General features: G+C 42.1%; 1 pseudogene; it reads left to right on the top strand.

The window, feature by feature from the left end:
- Nucleotides 1–912: 912 nt before the first annotated feature.
- Nucleotides 913–1,451, top strand: LOC117034096 (60S ribosomal protein L18-like; annotated as a pseudogene).
- The last annotated feature ends 7,190 nt before the right edge of the window (nt 1,452–8,641 follow it).

Below are 8,641 nucleotides of genomic sequence, written 5' to 3' on the forward strand. Positions count from 1 at the left end.
ATCTCTGATGTCTTAATCAAGTCCATGTGATTTCATGTGCTTAAACTAGCCTTAAAGTTCTATTTCAAAAACAAATTTTGGTTCTACTAGCAGTTATCCCTGTGACTGCCCTCTGGCTTTGTGTTGCCTCCTAAGGAAAAGGGAGAGAAGACCAATATTTATTGGAGAACTACTCTGTGAAACATACTTTCATACATGCCCCTAGGGCAGAGACTGCTGTCTGTCCCCAATATTTGTTCTTTTCCCCTACCTCCCAGTAATGGGACCCTTGGTTTTTAACTGGGCTAGCATTGCCAGGTAAAATATAGGACTCTCAGATAAATTTGAATTCCAGATAAACAATAAAATTTTTCTTATTAAGAGTATTACCTCAAATTCTGAATGAGACATACTAAAAAATTATTATTTATCCAAAGTTCTAATTTAACTGGTTATCCTGTATTTTTTGTTGTTGTTAAATCTAGCACTGGACTTCCCTGAATAAAGATGGTATTTCTTAGTTTCCCTTCAAGTTAGGTGAGACCATGTGACAAAATTCTGGCCAAAGGGATATAAATAAAAATATTTTTAAAAGGAAGTAACGTGTCCCTCTCTCTTTCTGCTTCCTGCCTGCCTGCTGAAATGTGAAGGCAATGCTCAAGCTCCAGCAGCCATTTTGGACTGTGAAGTGATCTGAAACATGGAAGCCACTCAGCTACAAGCTAGAAGGAGCCTGGTACCTAGAATATAAGCAAGAAATAATCTTCTTATTTGAGTCACTGCTATTTTGTTTTATTTGGGGTTTTTGTTTGTTGTTTTGCTACTTGTAGCTGAAACTAATAGTAACTAACACACTATGTCATCTAATTTTCACTCAACCTTAAAATAAGATATATTAGTTCTTGCCAGACTGGTGGAGCAGGAAGGGCGGTCATGGGAGTCAACATCTGTCACAACAAAGACTGAAAGTTTCTGCGCCAGGAGCCCAAGAGCCAGGACATCTACATAAGGCTGTTGGTCAAGCTATACAGGTTTCTGGCCAGACGAACCAACTCCACCTTCAACCAGGTGGTGCTGAAGACATTGTTCATGAGTCGCACCAGCCGGCCACTTTTGTCCCTTTTCCGGATGATCCGGAAGATGAGGCTCCCTGGCCGAGAGGGCAAAACTGTTGTGGTTGTAGGGACTATAACCAGGAGGTCCCCAAACTGAAAGTGTGTGCACTTTGTGTGGCCGCCGTGCCTGGAGCTGCATCCTCAAGGCCGGGGGCCTTCAACCAGCTGGTTCTGGACTCCCCCAAGGGCTGTGGCACTGTCCTGCTCTCTGGTCCTCACAAGGGCCGAAAGGTGTACAGGCATTTTGGCATGGCCCCTGTAATCCTGCACAGCCACACCAAACCCTACATGTGCTCCAAGGGCCGGAAGTTCAAGCATGCTAGAGGCCAAAGGGCCAGCCCTGACTACAAAAACTAACCCCAGATCCTGCCTTGTTACTAAAAAGCTTTTAGATGCTGACAAAAAAAAAAAAAAAAAAAAAAAAAATGTATATATATATATATATATATATGTGTGTGTGTGTGTGTGTGTGTGTGGCTGACAAAAAAAATATGTGTGTGTGTATGTGTGTGTGTGTGTGTGTATATTCCACATTTTGGTAAATAGAATCCTGAGGTTGGGAGAAATTAAGCAGCTCAGCCAAGGTGGTCATGTAGTAATTGCTGAACTAAGTTTTAAAACCTAGTCTATCTGAATGTTACCTTGAGCTCTTATTTTTCTGTACCACAATACTTCTCTAGGTGGGAATTTTTTAAATCAAATTCCTAAAGTTTTGCTTTGCATGTCTGGTATCTAAAGTATTTAGCTCTCTTCCTCATCACAAATACAGAATATAGACATTTCTGGCATCTGTTAGTGTTATATGATCTAGACCTTCATCTTTATATCTAATATTTGAGAGAGCTGCACCAAAGGACACAGTATTTATTTATTTCCTTTAGGGTCTCTAAAGAAATTTATCTGGTCTGTATTTTAATAGTTCCCTGCAAAAATGCCTTAACTGAGTTATGATTCGATAGGAAGTCTTCAGCTTTTATACAGAATCAGTATTAAAAGGTCTATTTGAAGAATGGTTCTGTGTCTATTGGAACATATTGTGTTACTTGCTGTTCCTTGTAAAATACAATTTTCATGCAATAAATTTCACCTAGAATTTAGTGCCAGAAGAAAAATTAAGAACGTCTATTCAGGCACAATTCTGTGTTTTTGTGTGTTTGTTTGTGCTGCTTTGATTTTTTTGCCGAACATTATGAAAATAAGAATCTAACAATTATTCTTTTGCTTTGGAGCTAAATCTCATGTTCATTTGCAAATTGTTCAACAAGCCCAAATACTAAAATGTTTATTTTTGTTTTTTCTTTCTTTATCTATTTTTTTTCTGTTTCTCTAAGATTTTTTCTTTCTTATTTCTAAATTATCCATTTTAGGTTATATTTTTATCATTATTGACCATGTAAAATCTGCCTTCATTTATTTAACAAATATTTATTCATTGCCTCCCTTGCATACAGCACTTGCCTGGAAGGAAATAGGCTATATATAGGCTATAAATTCCTCAGTCTTTGCTTGTAACTCAAGATCATTACTTTCTTTTGAAAGGGTTTCACAAACCTCTACCAAATAATCTGCTCCAGAATTTAGGTGAAGATCAAAATTCATCCCAGTATTTCCTAAAATTCATATATTTTTTTCCTGTTTTGAAAATTGAGATATTTGCTCCATTATTCTAGAAGAAATGCGGCAGCCAGAAATTTCAGGTCCCATTAATAGGACAAATCCTAGAGAAAATTGTGAAGAAAGCAACATTTTGGTAGCAGCCTTTCTGCTTCTTTCTCTTTTTGCCATGTGGCCCTTCTCTGGGTTCCCAAACACTGAGTACTTACGGGCCCTCTTCTCACCTGCTTCCAGCTACCAACATCCTTCTCAAAGGACACTGCACACATTATTTTTATCTCTTTTTGAACATCACCTTTTTCTCTCCCTGGGGACAATGGAATCTTTGCCCTTATAACAAATTAAGGAACAAAAAGCTTTATCCTCATTAAAGGAAATGTGTACACTAGTGAACAGGTCCAAAAAATGTGCAAAGCAAGCCCTGAGGGCCTTGGAGAAAGTAAGAGATCGAGGGAGGCCTTCCTGGTGTCTGAAATGAGGCCATGGAGTCGGGCATCCTGGATGCCTGTGTTGTCCTGCCCACGGATGTGCCTGGCAGGTTCATGTGTCCATGGTGATGTAGCCTGGTTGGTCAAATATTACTGAGCTTTCAGAGAGTAGAAAAACAATCAAGCAGACAAATTGAGTCTTTTGCTAGGCCAGGGAGATAGTATTGGAAATTTTATTTTTGACTCTCGCCCCTAGTGAGCCTGCATTTTCTGCTATTTTAAGCTGAAAGGAGAGACCAGGAACAGTCTATATTCTTGAAGCTTACTCCTGGTATCAGGCCTCGTAGGGCCTCTGCTTGACCTCTCCATAAGTTCACTGCCCTCATTTGGCGCTTCCCCTTGGCCCACATTCTCTTCATGGAAGATGGAACTTGGCGCTATCCCCTCCTAGCCTCACAAGGGGAGCCCACCTGCAGCAACACGTGATGGTTTACAAAGCGTGTTCACAAACTCTGTGAGGAAGGTGTGTAAGCTCTGCTTGACTGTTGAGGAAACAAGTTCAGATAATATTACTAAGTGGCCTAAGGTAAAAAACAGCAAAGTTGGGACTAAACGACCATAGCTTTTATCCCAGACAAGAGTTATTTTCAGTTTTCTTCAGCTAACCGTGTTTGCTGGGAGCCAAGCAGATTGGCCTCCTCTCATAAACCTCGCCCTGGCAGATCCTTACTTAGTCCCCTTCCTTTCCCCCTCCCCCCGGTGCTTTGCTCAATCTTGTCATGTCCTGGTTTGCAGTTTGTGGTACTCACTGACTAGACTGTGAGTTTGTCAGTAGTGGGAACTGTCTCGTTCAACACTGAGTACCTCATGCCTCATATGATAAGTGAATAATGAATAATAAATTAATGAATGAACTTGGGGCTAGGCCCTCAGTGCTGTCTCACCAACATGCTAAGAGCACTTTGGTCCTTGTTGCACCCTGAATAGGAAAAGCAACAAAATCTTTTTCTTGGCAATGTTATCTCTACTGCTATATTCATTGTATAAATGAGCAGGCTTTGGACGCTGTGGGATATTTTAGTGGGAAAGATTTAAGGCCGTGGAATAATGTCTGCCTCATCAAGTCCACATCGGAAAAATCAAACAAACCAGAATATTAGTTTTTTTTTCTTTTTTTGTCTTAACAGCTTTGGAACTGTGGTCAGTGGAAACAGCATAGTTTGCAATAAAAATATTCCTGGCTAGCCAAGTGATACATTGGGCCAGTCACGATGAGGGAGAGAATGAACTCTTTCATTCTTCAGCAGCATAGGAGAAGGCCGCTGGGTGGGTCTGCCCCTGAGAATGTTTGTGAAGTGTCATTCGAGTAACTCTAGCAGAGCTGGGATGATGAATTTCATAACTGAAATCAGGAACCTTGTCCAGAATAAAGTTTGGATGTTTTTATGAAATCATGGAGCGGAAGAGATCCTACGTGAGGATAATTAATCTACCCCTCCACTGCTCTGCAGCACAACACTGAAATTATCCTAGAAATTTTGCTATTTTTTTTTTTAATCTCCAGAATAGGTAACTCTTAAAACCTCCCTGGATGATCCCTTTAAATACTTCACAACCTTCATAGGAAGAAAAGTTTTCCTTCTTTCTAACCCAAATCACCCTTGCCGAAATTCAAATTCATTTCTCCTTGTTTAGGGATCAGGCCAAGGATTTAATGCCTTGATCAATTCTCATCAATACATAAAACAAACTTACTGGTTTTTAAAAAGTTTTTCTGAAGTATATTTATTAGCACTCTTTGTTGCAAGTTCCAAATACCCAACTCAGTGACTAAAACAATGAAGATCATTTAAGCTGAGGATGCACGGTCTAGGAATGGAGTCCCATAAACAGCTAACTAGGACATGAGAATTGTGAGCAAAGCACTGGGAGAGTGAAGGGAGTGGAGCTAAGGACCTTTGATCCCCACAAATGGAAAGTACAGACATAAGTTGAACGTTGGCACATAAATGATGTCAGTGAGGCTTGGATTCTTTTTTCTTTTCTATTCTACTTTCCACAGGGTCAGAGTCATCTGAAAGTTATTTTTCTCATGGTAGCAAAATAGCTGCAACAGTTTCAGGCCTCAATCCTTACACCACACCATCCCTCCCAAGCAACAGTCCTAAAATCCCCCTTGATGAGACCAGCTTGGGTCACATGTCCATGCTTGAAACAGGAAGTTAAATGTATAAATTGGCTTGATTTAATCAGGGTCTACCCCTGGACCTGGGTGGTCAACTTCCCAGAAATATTCAGGCTTTGTGGGGAGGAAGAATAAAATGGAATGTAAATCTCAGTACTGTTAGGGAGAGAAAAGGTGGGCAATTGAATGTTGGGTAATTGTGAAAACAAAAATTCCCCAAGGTTAAAAAAGGTGATATGATTTTTTGCACCTAAGAAATCTCCTCATACCTGTGGCTTGTCCACTTAGAGACAGAGCTTTATAATCCCCACAGATCAGTGTCTTCCACACTTCCCTGATGATGAGAATTGTCACATCCAGCACAACGAGGGTTGTGGGGAGCGAGGAGGGCGGTGCAGGGTTAAGAAAAGACAGTAGCTATGAATAGTTAAAGTGTGAGGGCCAAGGGACCGGCAGCCTCAGAGACTGGGTTGGGGTACCTAATCAGGCCAACGCATTAGCTTTTATTAGTTAGGTAGGGAAGCAAAGGAGATAAAGCTTGTCAACCTCAAGATCTGTGAATTCCATACACTATAATAGAAAACTGATTCCAGCCAATCACCCTTGCCTGCAGGCAGCTGAACCGTAAGTCTCAGGATGTATGTACTTCCCCAAGGGACAAAACCTATATGCATATAAATAGATAGAGAGCACATCATTGAATCTCTTTCCCTGCAGGTTTTGGGAAGGAATGCAGCCACAGAGGCAGAGGCTCTCCCTAGGTTGGGGAAGATGGGAGGATGTGCCCACCTATACGAACCCTGTGGGTTCTCCTGTTGGTCCCCACTTGACTGCGCCTGGCTTGAGTTGTCCCCCCCCCCCCCCCGTGGGGAATCTTACTCGTCATTGTCTGACCAGCCATCTTTTTGGGGCCAAACAGGGAGACAGGAGGTGCAAACACAAAGTTAAGCAAAGTCCCTGAAAGGATCCATCTCACAGACTCTCCTTTCTTTGGGGGCAGGTACAAGGAGACAGAAGATTAGGCTGCTGCATGGTGACAGAGAATCATCTGGGGCTATTAAAGAAGCAGGCCCTTAGGTTCCTCCCCTGGAGCTTCTATCCCATGGGTCTTGGGTGGGGACCGAGGATTTTAATTGAACACATTCTCCAGATGATGCTTTGAGACCAGCCCACACCCACAACCAATCCTGTACATGCTCATTCTGCTCCTAAACGCAGGGCCATGCACTGCTGTTGCAAAGATCTTTAAGATGAGGGGACATTCTCTAATTATGACAGTTCAATAACATAGACTAGACTTCGGAAAGGTATTTCTGGACCTGGTCGTTGTGAGTATTGGTCATGAGTCTATGGGTGGTAAAGAAAAGAATTACTAACTGTTGTTGAGCACGAAGTCTGTGAAGGATGCTGAGCTAAGCACTTTGCATGAATTTTCTCCTGTAAATGATGCATCTCCTTCTGTAGAGAATTTTCAGGTAAAGCAGAGACCACCATCCTTCTAAAACATTCTTATTAAGAATTAAGGCACCTTTAGAATATAGAAAAATTGGGATCCCTACATAATAACAGTTTTATTTAGTATCTGTTGTGTGAGAAAATAGATAATATCAAGAACTCACTATTTTGTCAACATTTCTTTGGTTTAAGTTACATTGATCAATTTTTAATGTACTGGAAGGATTCCTGGGATCCCAGTCCCAGAAGCATCCAAGTCTCTGGGAGGAGAAAGCTGGATCTGGAGTGGCTGGGATCCAGCTGTGGCTGCCTCAGTTTTTGCTTCTCTCTGTGTGTTTGTTTGCAACACTTCCCCCCCAAAATACCCACTTTCCACGCTTCAAACAGGAAGATGACGCTGCCCGATAGTCCCCAGTTCATAGCACCTCTGGATCAGTCACCTGCACCCAAAGGCTATCTTTGAATCCTAATTTCAAGTTCTAAAAGGGAGACTCTGATCACCTAAGCATAGGCCAGGCATCCACCCAGGTCCAATTAGCTGGGAAGAAGGGGGTACAGGTGTTACAAACAAGGGCCAGGGGCCAATTTCTACTGGGAGGAGAAACTTAATCCTCAGAAAAAAGTCCTTGGAGGCTGAGAAGATGCCCTGCAAAAGGCTGTTCGTACAACTGCTATGAGCTCTGTAGCTCTTAAATGAATTTCAATTTTTCTTCCTCCTAGAGGCATCTGGAAACATTTGAAAAATAGTGTGATGCACTCATGACTGCCTGGACCTCCTGCAATAACCCCTCAGTCCTCCTGGGTCCAAGGCCAGCATGTGGGAGCCAGAGCTTTAGAAGATGAGGAATAAACAGGATGATTCTTGGGAGTACTTGACCTCTCTGGTCATATCCTTGGAAAGAAATGGCGGAGAGAATGCTTTGCTTGCTAGAAGTGATTAGAGGAAGAGAGACTGGCTCCTTCCCCCTCGGCCTCGCCCCAGGACCCTCCCAAGGGCCACCCCTTTTCCCCCTGGCCTGCCTCAGAGCCTGCCTGGCCATGGGCTTCATGGCCAGTTGTAACATTTCAGCCTTCGATGGCAGCAGACTGCCCACTTCCTGGCAGCTCCACGCTGCAGGAGACTAATAAACTGAGCTCTGATGAATGGATGGCTCTGCAGTACTATTGAACTCGCAGATTTATTCTTGTCGATAATTTGAGTGGAGTAGACCAAAGGGACTCTTAGCAGTATAACTAGGAGATAAAATTCTGATGAATGAAGCATTTACCTTGTTGCTTAAGGAATAGTGCATAATTAAGAGGGTTGTTGACCCTAATTGAAATGATGTTGCCAAGGTGAACCAAATTGCAGTTCTGGACCAGAGAGAGTTTCTTGCCAACAGCAGGCTCTTCTTTCTGTAAGCAGAGGAGCTAACTTTGGTTTGGCAAAGTTAGAGATGAGCTTTGCTAATGGGGCTATCACTTGGATATGGAGCTAGATCTAAAGAGTGCTATATGTTAGATTCTTAATAAGTGGAAGGGACCAAGACAGAATCAGGGGGCCTGTGCATTCCAGGCCTCCATTCAGGATCTACTGTCGCTCTAATGGCTGCCCAGGCCAGAGGAAGATTTCCAGAGAATGTAAGCACCAAACAATTGGTGCCACCACAATATGTAATTTAAAATAAATATAGTAGTAAACCTTAAAATTAATTCAAGGAATTCTAAAGATGTTCTGATTTTTTTTCTACTATGCTAACTTCGATGCATCTTTTAGAAATATCTAATTCCTTCTAAAAAATGATATTTTAGTTCCCGTCCTGGTTAAACCAGCACTGTGACTGACCGAGAGAAGGAGCTAGGACTGACAACCAACAGACCTGGGT

The sequence above is a fragment of the Rhinolophus ferrumequinum genome, chromosome 14, assembly GCF_004115265.2.
Source record: "Rhinolophus ferrumequinum isolate MPI-CBG mRhiFer1 chromosome 14, mRhiFer1_v1.p, whole genome shotgun sequence".
Classification (NCBI taxonomy): Eukaryota; Metazoa; Chordata; class Mammalia; order Chiroptera; family Rhinolophidae; genus Rhinolophus; species Rhinolophus ferrumequinum.